Raw genomic sequence first — 13,395 nt, forward strand, 5'->3', positions numbered from 1 at the left:
CTACCCCTCTAGATTGCAAGCAAGGGGGGGGGGGGGTCTTGCTTTCTCCTTTCTCCCAGCTCCCCTCTTCCTCCCGTTCTTCCTCTCCTCTTTCCACCGTTCCTTTCTATGCCTCCCTTCTCCAGTCCTCTTTTTCCCTTTCCCCTGCTTCCTCCTTTCTTCTTCCTTCTCCTTTGCCCTAGGTTCCCTTCCCTCTCCCCCCTTCTCCAGTCTTCTATTCTCCTCTCTTGTCTCTCACCCTCTCTGCCCCCTTCCCCTCTTCATCTCCCTCCTGCAGTTTCCCTTACTGATGATCGGAAATCTGATCTCTCCAGTCCCTGCAGAAGCAGGGGATTGCAAACCAGAGGCTACACTATCAGTTTGGCTTTTTGCATGTCCAACTCTGGATGTGACCCCCTATTACTCCCTTCCAGATCTACCAACTCCTCTTCACTCCCTTCTCCCGGAACTGACCCCTCTGCTTTTTTTTTTTTGGCATTTATTAAGCACTTACTACGTGCCAAACACTGTTCTAAACTCTGGGTTAGGTACAATTAGGGGAGTCCTTATTCCGCAAGGGGCCCACAGTTCAAGTAGGAGGAAGAACAGGGATTTAATCTCCATTTTACAGTTGAGGAAACTGAGGCACAGAAAAGTTAAATGACTTACCCAAGGTCACCCAGCAGTCATGTGGTGGATTGGGATTAGAACCCAGGTTCTCCTGACTCCCAGCCCTGTGGTCTAGACACAGGGCCACGCTGCTTCTCCTTTCTGCAGTCTCGCCCTCAGCCTCCCTCCCTCCTGCTCTCCCAAACCAGGGATGTGGCTAAAACGATCTTCAAATGAGATGACCATCCAGCTGTTCCCCGCAGCTAATCCCAGATGAAGAAGGGGGGAAGTCAAGTCCCTGCGGAAGCCTGGCATTAGAGTCCAGGGGCTTCTCCCATCTCTTCACTCACCTTCCTGTCCAGCGAGCAGGGAAAACTTGGCCGGGCTCTCCAGGGAGACTGAACCGGGAGGCAGGAAAGCTGGGGAGAAAGTTAAATGAAACGGTTGGCCAATTGGATTTCTTTGAAACCTGACCTGCCTTCATTGGGGAGCTTGCCTCCAAAGGGCTATGTCCTTGGTCTCAGTTTGGCATGGGTAAAATGTGGCAAAATAAATCAGTCCATCTATGGTACTTACTGTTTATTGTATGTTGAACATTTATTAATCATTAATAATATTTTTTGAACATTTACCGTGTCCACAGCATTGCACTACTCAATCGACCGATTGTATTTATTGAGCGTTTACTGTGAGCGGAACAGTACTGCACTGTACAATATAACAGAATTTATAGATTAATTCCCAGCCCCCATGGAGTTTACAGACCAGAGGGGTTGGCAGACGTTAAAATAAATTACACGCGTGTACGTAAGTGCTGTGGGTCTGAAGAAGGGGTGAATAGCAAGTGCTTAAAGGGGACAAATTCATTCATTCATTCAGTCGTATTTATTGAGCCCTTACGGTGTGCAAAGCAATGTACTAAATGCTTGGGAGAGTACAATATAACAACAAACAGACCTATTCCTGCCCACAATGAGCTCACAATCTACAGACCAGCTAGATCCAAGCACAAGACAGGAGAGTCTTCCTTTGGAAACAGAGAGGACTAGAGGGGGATGAAAAATTCTGACCCGAAATGCCAGGAAAGAGGACGATTTGGGTGGTAGCTAATGTGGTGAATTTTAAATGCCAGCGATTGAAGAGGAAAAAGCCGGGGAGGTTTAAGAGGGGGAACTATGGACAAGTCATTCTCAGAGTTGGAGGAAGAGTCCATGAGCTTTTCTGCTCCCTACACCCTTAACTTTATTGTGCTCTCTCAAGAGTTTAGTTCTCTCTGCTCTGTACAGAGTAAGGGCTGGAAAAAACTATTGGTTGATGGACTGAATCCAGGAGAGAGAGCAGAAAGTGGAGGTGGGGTGAGGAGGAAGCTTTTGTCCTTTTTTAAAAAAAAAAAAAATGTAGGATTTGCAAAGCGCTTACTATGTGCCAGGCACTGGGATAGATACAAGCTAATCAGGTTAGACATAGTCCCTGCCCACATGGGACTCATAGTCTTAATTCCCATTTTACAGATGAGGTAACTGAGGCACAGAGAAGTGAAGTGACTTGTCCACGGTCACAGAGCAGACAAGTGGCGGAGGCAGGATTAGAACCCAGATCCTTTCTGACTCTGTGCCCCTTCCACTAGGCCACGCTGCTTCTCAGTCCTATCCACAACCGGCAAGGAAGGATCAGAATCTACAGTCAAGAGTTTTAGGTCATATAGCTCATGGACAGCTTGAAATCCACTGAGTAGCTAAAAGCAAAGTGGCCTCCTAGAAGCCTGATGGTTGTTTAAAAACACCATTCAGAGACTCAGGTAAAATAATAATGATGGCATGTATTAAGCGCTTACTATGTGCAAAGCACTGTTTTAAGCGCTGGGGAGGTTACAAGGTGATCAGGTTGTCCCACGTGGGGCTCACAGTCTTAACCCCCCTTTTACAGACAAGGTAACTGAGGCACAGAGAAATTAAGTGACTTGCCCAAGGTCATGTAGCAGACAAGTGGCGGAGCCGGTATTAGATGTGCACCCCGGATAAAAGTAGAAGCCTTACATGGCTCCCTGGCTAAGTAAAAGAGATCAACATAATAATAATAATAATAATAATAATAATAATAATAATAATAATAATAATAATGGCATTTATTAAGTGCTTACTATGTGCAAAGCACTGTTCTAAGCTCTGGGGAGGTTACAATGTAAAATGTAAAATGTTAATGTAAAATGGGGATTAAGACTGTGGGACAATTTGATCACCTTGTAACCCCCTCAGTGCTTAGAACAGTTCTTTGCACATGGTAAGCGCTTACTTAATAAATGCCATTATTATTATTATTATTACAAGGTGATCAGGTTGTCCCAAGGCGGGGCTCACAGTCTTAATCCCCATTTTACAGATGAGGTCACTGAAGCACAGAGAAGTGAAGTGACTTGCCCAAACTCACACAGCTGACAATTGGCAGAGTTGGAAGACACATTCGCCTCCCACAATGAGCTTTTACAGTCTAGATGGGGAAACAGACATCAAATAACCGAACAGATTATCTTGAATTTGGCAGCACCCCCAGAATTTAACACAGTGCTGAAATAAATTACGGAAACATACATAAATGCTATGGGGCTAAGGGAGGAGTGAATAAAGGGGCCAGCCTCAGTGCAAGGGTGATGCAGACAGGAGTAGGAGAAGAGAAAATGATGTCTTAGTTGAGCAAGGCTCTTGGAGGAGATGTGTTTTTAATAAGGCCTTGAAGGTTGGGAGAGTGACTATCTGTCAGATATAAAGAGGAAGGGAAGTGAATTCCAGGCCAGAGGCAGGACATGGGAAAGGGACCCGGGGAGGGGTAGGATAAATTTGATTGATTCTTCTCAGTTGGGATAAGATGCTCCTTTCATTCATTCATTTATTCATTCAATCATATTTATTGAGCGCTTACTGTGTGCAGAGCACTGTACTAAGCGCTTGGGAAGTACAAGTTGGCAACATATAGAGACGGTCCCTACCCAACAGCGGGCTCACAGTCTAGAACAGCGAGCTCCTTGGCCAGTGCAGTGTTCAAAGATACTTTGTTCCACATGGAAATTGTAATTCCTGGGACCTGCCAAAACCACATCTTTCCTTTCCGCAGAATCAGATGTAAAATCCAAACCACAAGACAGGCAGTTGCACTGTGGTTCCCTCTCTCCCCAGTCTGTCCCTTCCTCAGACTGGCACCTACTCAAGATACCCACCCACTCATACTCTGCAGGCTTTCACTAAACCATGATGTCGAGAAGCCGCCCCAACCCACCCTGTTCCTCTCTAGCTAATCTCCTCACCGTACCTCGTTCTCGCCTGTCCTGCCATCGACCCCCGGCCCACGTCATCCCCCGGGCCTGGAATGCCCTCCCTCTGCCCATCCGCCAAGCTAGCTCTCTTCCTCCCTTCAAGGCCCTACTGAGAGCTCACCTCCTCCAGGAGGCCTTCCCACACTCAGCCCCTTCCTTCCTCTCCCCCTCGCCCCCCTCTCCATCCCCCCCATCTTACCTCCTTCCCTTCCCCACAGCACCTGTATATATGTATATATGTTTGTACATATTTATTACTCTATTTATTTATTTATTTATTTTACTTGTACATATCTATTCTATTTTATTTTGTTAGTATGTTTGGTTTTGTCTCCCCCTTTTAGACTGTGAGCCCACTGTTGGGTAGGGACTGTCTCTATATGTTGCCAATTTGTACTTCCCAAGCGCTTAGTACAGTGCTCTGCACACAGTAAGCGCTCAATAAATACGATCGATGTTGATGATGATGATGATGACAAAGCCCTGGGACTCTTCCTCCATTCTCTTCATAATCTATGCAAATGTCCCAGTCTCAGAGATCGTCCCCTCTTCCTGACTTTACCCTCCCTTCCCAGCTTTATCTTTTGTTCCAGACTCTGGGTGGCAGGGGGGTGGGGAGTGTAGGAAATTCTTCAGCCCAAAGCAAACCCAGAGAACCTTTCTCTTCCTTGACCCCCTGACTCTTGCCTCAGGTTATTTATTATTTGGCCAATTTCCCCATTTCCTCTTTCTAGCTAACTTTTGTTTATAGGCGTAGCCCTCAGAGAGCAGCGGCATCTGTTCCTTGAGATAGTCTGAATTTTAACTTCTGCCTGCACTCCCTGCCCCCTCCACCCTGTCTATGCTTCGAGAATCAGGGATTCTCTTACCCTGTTGCATCTGCTGTTTGATCTTGGGCCAGTCGTTTACCTTCTCTGTGACTCAGTTTCCTCATTGAATGGGGATTCAATATCTGTTCTCCCTCCTACTTGGGCTGTGAGCTCCAAGTGGGAAAAGAACTGTGGCTGAACAGAGTTTTTTGAATTCTGCAGCACCCCCCAGAATTTAGCACTTAATAATAATTGTGGTATTTGTTAAGCTCTCACTATGTGCCTCCCCATCCTCCCCGCCCTACCTCCTGGATATATATATTTGTACAGATTTATTACTCTATTTATTTTACTTAGAGAAGCAGCATGGCTCAGTGGAAAGAGTATGGGCTTTGGAGTCAGAGGTCATGGGTTCAAATATTGGCTCTGCCAGTTGTCAGTTGTGTGACTTTGGGCAAGTCGCTTAACTTCTCTGTTTCTCAGTTACTTCATCTGTAAAATGTGGATTAAGACTGTGAGCCCCCCGTGGGACAACCTGATCACTTTGTAACCCTCCAGCGCTTAGAACAGTGCTTTGCACATAGTAAGCATTTAATAAATGCCATCATTATCATTATTATTCTATTTATTTTGTTAATGATGTGCAGATAGCTTCAATTCTATTTGTTCTGACGATTTTGACACCTGTCTACATGTTTTGTTTTGTTGTCTGTCTCCCCCTTCTAGACTGTGAGCCCGTTGTTAGGTAGGGACCGTCTCTATATGTTGCCGACTTGTACTTCCCAAGCGCTTAGTACAGTGCTCTGCACACAGTAAGTGCTCAATAAATACGATTGAATGAGTGAATGAATGAAAATGCCGGGCACTATACTAAGCACTGGGGTAGATACGAGCTAATCAGGTTGGACACAATCCCTGTCCCACGTGGGGCTCACAGTGTCAATCCCCCTTTTGTAGATGAGGTAACAGAGGCACAGAGAAGTTAAATGACTTGCCCAAGGTCACACAGCAGACAAGTGACATAACTGGGATTAGAACCCATGACCTTCGACTCCCGAGCCCATGCTCAATCCACTATGCCTTAACAAATATAACAACAATAACAGTGATAATAATGCATGGCATTTGTTAGAGAAGCAGCGTGGCTCAGTGGAGAAGAGCATGGGCTTTGGAGTCAGAGGTCATGGGTTCAAACCCCGGCTCTGCCGCTTGTCAGCTGTGTGACTTTGGGCAAGTCACTTCACTTCTCTGGGCCTCAGTTACCTCATCTGTAAAGTGGGGATTGAGACTGCGAGCCCCACGTGGGACAACCTGATCACCTTGTAACCTCCCCAGCGCTTAGAACAGTGCTTTGCACATAGTAAGCGCTTAATAAATGCCTTTATTATTATTATTATTATTAAATACTCTGTTCCAAGAACTGAGCTAAGCATTGAGGGAAATACAAAAAGAACAGATTGGACACAGTCCCTCTCAGATACGGGGCTCACAGCCTAGAAGAGTCCAGCTTTTTCCTTTCCCAAGAAAACTTATCCCAGTAGATGCTAGTTTTCCCTCTTCCCTCATGCTCCACACTCTGTTTGGAACACCCTTAACCCCTTCCCCCCCAGCTCCCAGACCAGCTCAGCAAACTCTCTTCTCTCCATCATTCACACAGCTCCTGAAATCTCACCTGCTCAATCAATCAGTAGTATTTATTAGCACCTACTATTTGCAGAGCAATCAGCCTCGAAGCCCATTGTGAGATTATCCTTCATGTGAAGTGACTATCTTCTTCCACTACATTAACTCTGAACAAATCCACATTAAATAAATGACTAAATAATAATGATGGCATTTATTAAGCACTTACTATGTGTAAAGCACTGTTCTAAGCGCTGGGGAGGTTACAAGGTGATCAGGTTGTCCCACGGCGGGCTCACAGTCTTAATCCCCGTTTTCCAGATGAGGTCACTGAGGCCCAGGGAAGTGCCAACTTGTACTTCCCAAGCGCTTAGTACAGTGCTCTGCACACAGTAAGCGCTCGATAAATACGATTGATGATGATGATGATGAAGTGAACTATCGATAAAAGAACCATCAGAACTGTACGTCAGGACACACTGAGATGATGAAAACCACGATCGGTCAAGAAAGAGGATCTTTTTTAAATGCACAGGAATGGGCTAGTCTTCGGAGCCCCAAGTGAAACCAGATTTCATGATGAAGGTTGGTTCATGGAGATAAATCCGAGATAAACTTTCTGCCAGAGAGTGTGCCTTCTTCAGAATCAACCAGTGACATTTATTGAACACTTATTGTATGCAGAGCATTGTGCTGAGTGTTTAGGAGAATACAATAGAATAGATTGACAGGATCCCTGCCCTTAAGGAGCTTACAATTTTATCACCATAATCAATTTCTCCACCCAGGTCATCTGCCTGTAGGATGGACAGAGCTACTGCTCTTGACTGAAAGCTCCTTGTGGGCAGAGAATGTGTCTATCTCTTGTTATATTGTGCTATTCCAAGCACTTAGTACAGTGCTTTGCACACAGTAAATGCACAATAATTACAACTGACTGATAAGTTCAGTTTCCTCAACGGGAAACTCCTCATACTTACCCACAGTGTAGAACAGATTGTCAGTCATTTGGGGGCTTTTCAGCAATACCTACTGCATGGTTAGGATTGTGTCTTTCTATCTCTCATGTTTACATTAGAGTATATCTGATTTAATTCACATGCAATGGAAGTCACTTATTATTTGAGAAGCAGTGTGGCTCAGTGGAAAGAGCATGGGCTTGGGAGTCAGAGGTCATGGGTTCAAATCCTGGCTCCGCCAATTGTCAGTTGTGTGACTTTGGGCAAGTCACTTAACTTCTCTGTGCCTCAGTTACCTCAACTGTAAAATGGGGATTAAGACTGTGAACCCGCCAACCTCCCCAGTGCTTAGAACAGTGCTTTGCACATAGTAAGTGCTTAATAAATGCCATCATTATTATTTAGTCATTTATTTAATGTGGATTTGTTCAAAGTTAATGTAGTGCAAGAAGATAGTCACTCCACATGAAGCATAATCTCACACTGGGCTTTGAGGCTTTTCACCAACTAGCTGCACTTTATATAACTGCTCTCTTCCTCCTCTCAAGAGAGCCTTCTAACTAAATCTCACTTTTACCTCTCTTGACGCTTTCTCATCCATGCTGTTCCTCTACTTTGAAACTTCCCCTTTCCCCAGAATTGAGAGACCAAGAACCCTCCCCAGAAAAGCAGCATGGCCTAGTGGAACAAGCACAGGCCTGGGACTCAGAAGGCCTGGGTTCTAACCTTGGCTCTGCCACTTGCCTGCTGTGTGATCTTGGGCAAATAAATGTTTTAACTTCTCAGTGCTTCAGTTTCCTCAACTGAAAAATGGGGATTACATACCTATTCTCCCTCCTGCTTAGACTGTCTCATGTAGGTCAGAGAATGTGTCTGACCTGATTATCTTGTATTTAACCCCGTGTTTAGAACAGTTATTCACACATAGTAAGTACTTAACAAATACTATTAAAGGATAGCAATAATAATAATAGACAGGAGCACTGTTCAGCAGCACCTTGGGTGTTCTGACCAACTCTGTTAGCAATGCACTACTAACCCCATACAGAGTTCCCTAAAATTCCCTTCCCTATCCAACCTCACTTAGCTTCAGTACAAAGACCAAAAGAAAACTATCGATAAAAGAATCATCAGAACTGTACGTCAGGACACGCTGAGATGATGAAAACCACGATCGTTCAGAAAGAGGATCTTTTTTAAATGCACAGGAACGGGTCAGACTTCAGAGCCCCCAGGTGAAACCAGATTTCATGATGAAGGTTGGTTCATGGAGATAAATCCGAGATAAACTTTCTGCCAGAGAGTTGCCTTCTTCAGAACAAGGGCTCTTAACATCCATTTTGCAATCACATAGCTGTTTTGGCACAGATCTTGCAGATTTACTGAGAGGTATTAGCGGCCTTCTGATGTCCTTGTGTCAACTGCTAAAACAGAATCCCTGTGTGCCACCATTGTTACTACGTCTGCCTAGAGGGCGGGCACCGATGATCAGAAAGGAAGACTCAACAGGGATCGGGTCAGATTCATCACAGGAGGACACTTTGGTTGGAAGAGAAGCCAAGACATGGAAAAAATTCAGTGAACTTCATGGGGTTGGAGAGTTCATTAGCTGTGGCCTAGATCAGCTCAATGTGGGTGCCATATGTCAGCTGATACAATTCCTTTTAGCAAATAAGACAAAGTCAATATAGACCCTCCCATGACCTGATTACACATCTCATTGATTATGTCATTGTTTAACAGCAGGACCTGAGGGATGTTGGGTCTCAGTGTTGGCCTGACCTTCACCCAGTAGCCTCCAAACAGATAGAGCCCACCTGGTGCCAAAGTGCGAATTGAAAACTCGCTCAACTACAGTGCCCAACTATCGTAGTATAGTGCCTGGCGCATAGTGAGGACTTAACAAATACCACGGTTATTATAAAGTGATGCACCAGTTGCCATATTTGTCTTTTCCTCTAGTGCCATTAGGGCCATTAATGTCTTCTAGCCTGGAAACTTATTAGGGGCAGGGAACCTGTCTACCAATTCTGTTATATTGTACTGTCCCAAGCGCTTAGTACAGTGCTTTGCACATAGTAAGTGCTCAATAAATATCACTGATTGATTATAGGCTATTCCCCAAAGAATATATCTAAACTCCTGCCTTGATTACTGTATCAGCCTCCTTGCTGACCTCCTTGCTCCCACTCCAGTCCACACTTCACTCTGCTTCCCGGATCATTTTTCTACAAAAATCATTCTGTCCATGTTTTCCCATTCCCCAAGACCTCAGGTGGTTGCCCAACCACCTCTGCATCAAACAGAAACTCCTTACCATCAGCTTTGCCCCCTCTTACCTTACCTTAGAAAAGGCTGAATCACTTTAAGACCTTGAACCTGATGGGGATAAGGGGAGGAGCCCTTCCGAATTCCCCGTTTCTGTGATTAGGATCTCTAAGGATGATTGGCCAGGAATGTCAATGACCCTTTTTTTGAGAAGGGAATTAGAAAGTATTGACCTTTATCTGCAATTCAAGTGAACTAATTAATGGAGAAAAATCATAATCTCTTCATTGTTCAGGGATTTAAGGAGTTGTCAGTTATAAACCACACCCCTGTTTCATTCTGTCCTCTTCTTCCATGAACAGGATGGAGAAGTAATCTAAATAAGAGTTTCCTATCTGTAATGTATTCATTATATTAAAGTATGGGCAGGGAACAAGCCCACCAACTCTGTTGCATTAAACTCTGCCAAGCGCTTAGTACAGTGCTCTGCCCACAATCTAAGTGCTCAATATATACCACTGATTGATTGGTTCTCTTTCTCCTTGCAGTCAGTTTCTTTTTATTTTCCCTCAAGTCCCGTCTGAGTCATTGGAGCCATAGAGGAAACTTCCTGAACTTAGCTCCTCAATCCCTTATTCTCTCTTTAGATGTCAAAGTTTCTGGCCAACTCCCATGCCCTGGGTTCACACTCACTTTCCCTGCCTCACAGGATGGGTAGGGAAGAGAGAAGGCGGCAGGATTAATTCAGACTGGATAGAACTGATGGCAACTGGTCAGGGATTTATGGGTTGGTCCAGAGGGAGAGGGGAAATTTCAGAGCAGGAATTCCCTAGATTTTCAGGGAAGGGGACCCAGAGAGTGAGAGCTCAGGTTTGGAGTAAGAGCTCAGGTTTCTTTCGAGGATTTTTGGTTGAGGGCAGCTCACAGAGCTCAGCGGGGCCTCACTTTCCACCTCAGCCGGGGCCACGGGGGAGACCAGGTCAGCTGCCGCCCAGGGCCACTCATTTACACAGGCAGCTCTGATTCCGGGAGTACATAACCAGGAAACGGTTTCATGGCACAGAAAAGAAGGAGAGGAAAGGAGGATGGTGGGGGGGGGGGGGGGAGAGGAAGAAGGAACAGAGGAGGGAGAGTAGAGGGAATAGAGGAGAGAGAGGGAGGAGGAGAAGGGGGAAGAGGAAGCAGGGAGGAGAGGTGGGAGGAGGCAAAGGAGAATGATCTGGAGCTGTTACAGATGAGAAAGGGGTGAAAAATCCCAAATGAAACAATTGTTCCCTTCACTGTTAATGTGAACATTCCAGGTCCTCATGGACTAGTGCCATCTCGAGCTTCTTTTGCCAAGGAAAGGGGCCAGGAATGTTCCCGCTATGTTTACTTTCGGCTGGGTCATAAGGGTTGTTAAAGGAATAACTTATTCCTTCAGGGCAGCTCCAGACTTATTTTCCATCCAACTGAACACTGTTTTTCCACACCAGAACCTCCAGAATTCCACAGTCAGAAATTCTGAACATAAGCCCATCCTTTGAAGACAAAGACCACATAAAATCTTACAGTGGGCATGGTAAATCCTGAAGGGGAGGGGGAAGGACCAAGGTTTCTCCCTTCCTGTTCCCTGGCTGCCCCATCCTGACACTCCCCACCTTTCTTTCTCTGGCAGGAAAAAAGCTTTTCCTTTTCTCTGTCTGCTAGGACAGCAGTTCATCTCCACTTCATATCCCCACAAGCAATTAATCAATCAGTAGTATCTATCGAGACCTTCCTGTACGCAGAGCACTGTACTAAGCACTTGGGAGCATACAACAGAGTTGGTAGACACTGTTCTCTGTTCGCAAGGTGCTTACAGCCTGGAGGGGGAAATATTAAAATAAATGATTAATTACCTAAGTGCTGTGAGCCTGAGGTGGGGTGAATATCAAATGCTTAGGGGGTGCATATTCAAGTGTACAGGTGAAGCAGAAGGGGTGGGGAGTAGGGGAAATGAGGGCTTAGTTAGGGATGGCCTCTTGGAGGAGATTTTAATAAGGCTTTGGAAGTGGAGAGAGTGGTGATTTGTCATATATGAAGGGGAAGTGAGTTCCAGGCCATAGGGAAGCAAGGTAGATGAGATGAAGATACAGTGAGTAGGTTGTTGTTGGAATAGCCAAGTGTGCAGGCTAGGTGGTATTAGGAAATCAGCAAGGTAAAATAAGAGGGGGTGAGCAGATTGAGTGCTTTAAAGCAATAGTAAGGAATTTTTGTTTGATGCAGAGGTGGATGGGCAACCACTAGAGAGTTTTGAGGACCTGGGGAAATATGAACTGAATGATTTTTTTAGAAAAATGATTTGGACCGCAGAGTGAAGTAAGGACTGGAGTGGAGAGAGACAGGAGGAAGGGAAATCAAGAAAGAGGCTGATGCAATAATAATAATAATAATAGTAATAGCACTTGTTAAGCACTTAGAACAGTGCTTTGCACATTGTAAGCACTTAATAAATGCCATTACAGTGTGTGAAGCACTGTTCTAAGCACTCGGGGGGATATAAGGTGATCAGGTTGTCCCACGTGGGACTCACAGTCTTAATCCCCAGTTTACAGATGAGGTACCTGAGACCCAGAGAAGTTAAGTGACTTGCCCAAAGTCACACAGCTGATAAGTGGCAGAGCCGGGATTAGAACCCATGACCTCTGACTCCCAAGCCCGGGCTCTTTCCACTGAGCCACGCTGCAATAGTTGAGGAAGATTCAATGAATGCTTGGATCAGTGAAATATCAGTTTGGATGGAAAGAAAAGGGAGGATTTTAGTGATGTTGTGAAGGTAGAACTGACAAGATTGACTGACATTAAATATGTAGGTTGAATAAAAGACATGAGTTGAGGATAAAGTCAAGGTTACAGGCTTGTGAGATGAGGAGGATTGTGCTGTTAACAGTGATGGGAAAGGAACAGGGTTGCGGGGGGAAGATAAGGCATCTATTTTGGACACGTTAAATTTGAGGTGTCAGCCAGACATCCAGGTAGAGATGTAGGAAATGAAAGACTGCAAAGAAGGAGGGAGGTCAGGGCTGGAGAGGTGATTTGGGAATCATCCATATAGAAATGGTAATTGAAGCCATAGGAGAGTTCTCCAAGGAGTGGGTGTGGATGAAAAACAGAAGGGGACCTAGAACTGAACATTCAGGTGTTCCCGCTGTTGGAAGGTGGGAAGCAGAGGAGCCTGAGAAAGAGACTGAGAATGAGTAGCCAGAGAGATAGGAGGAGAACCAGGAGAGGACAGAATCAATGAAACCCAGTTTAGATAATGTTTCCAAGAGACGGGTGTGGTCCACAGTGTTGAAGGCAGCTGAAAGGTCAAGGAGAATTAAGGATGGCTCAGTGGAAAGAGCCCGGGCTTTGGAGTCAGAGGTTACGGGTTCAAATTCCGGCTCTGCCTATTGTCAGCTGTGTGACTTTGGGCAAGTCACTTCACTTCTCTGTGCCTCAGTTCCCTCATCTGTTAAATGGGGATTAAGACTGTGAGCCCCACATGGGACAACCTGATCACCTTCTATCCCCCCAGAACTTAGAACAGTGCTTTGCACATAGTAAGCGCTCAACAAATACCATCATTATTATTATTAAGATAGAGTAGAGATCGTCAGAATTGAAAAGAAAGATACTGGTGACCTTAGAAATGGTAGTTTCTGTGGAGTGAAAGGGGCAAAACCAGATTGGAAGGGGCTGAGGAGAGGAAGTGGAAGCAGCAGGTGTAGACAACTCACTCAAGAAGTTGGGAGAGGAATGGTAGGAGGGGGTTAGGGCAATAATAACTGCAGGGAGCTGGGGGATTAAGGGAGGGTTATTTTTAGGATAGAGGAAACAT

The 13,395-nt window shown here is 45.2% G+C and overlaps 1 protein-coding gene across 1 annotated transcript in view; it reads right to left on the bottom strand.

Moving 5' to 3' along the window:
- The window catches only part of LOC119934443 (sulfotransferase 2B1-like), a 55,486-nt gene that overhangs the window by 15,165 nt on the left and 26,926 nt on the right, over window positions 1-13,395 (bottom strand). Inside the window, exon 2 of the mRNA XM_038753937.1 lies at window positions 939-1,007. The gene's annotated coding sequence lies outside the window, so the exon portion shown is untranslated. The remainder of the gene's footprint in view (window positions 1-938; window positions 1,008-13,395) is intronic.

This window comes from Tachyglossus aculeatus, chromosome 11 (genome assembly GCF_015852505.1).
Source record: "Tachyglossus aculeatus isolate mTacAcu1 chromosome 11, mTacAcu1.pri, whole genome shotgun sequence".
Classification (NCBI taxonomy): domain Eukaryota; kingdom Metazoa; phylum Chordata; class Mammalia; order Monotremata; family Tachyglossidae; genus Tachyglossus; species Tachyglossus aculeatus.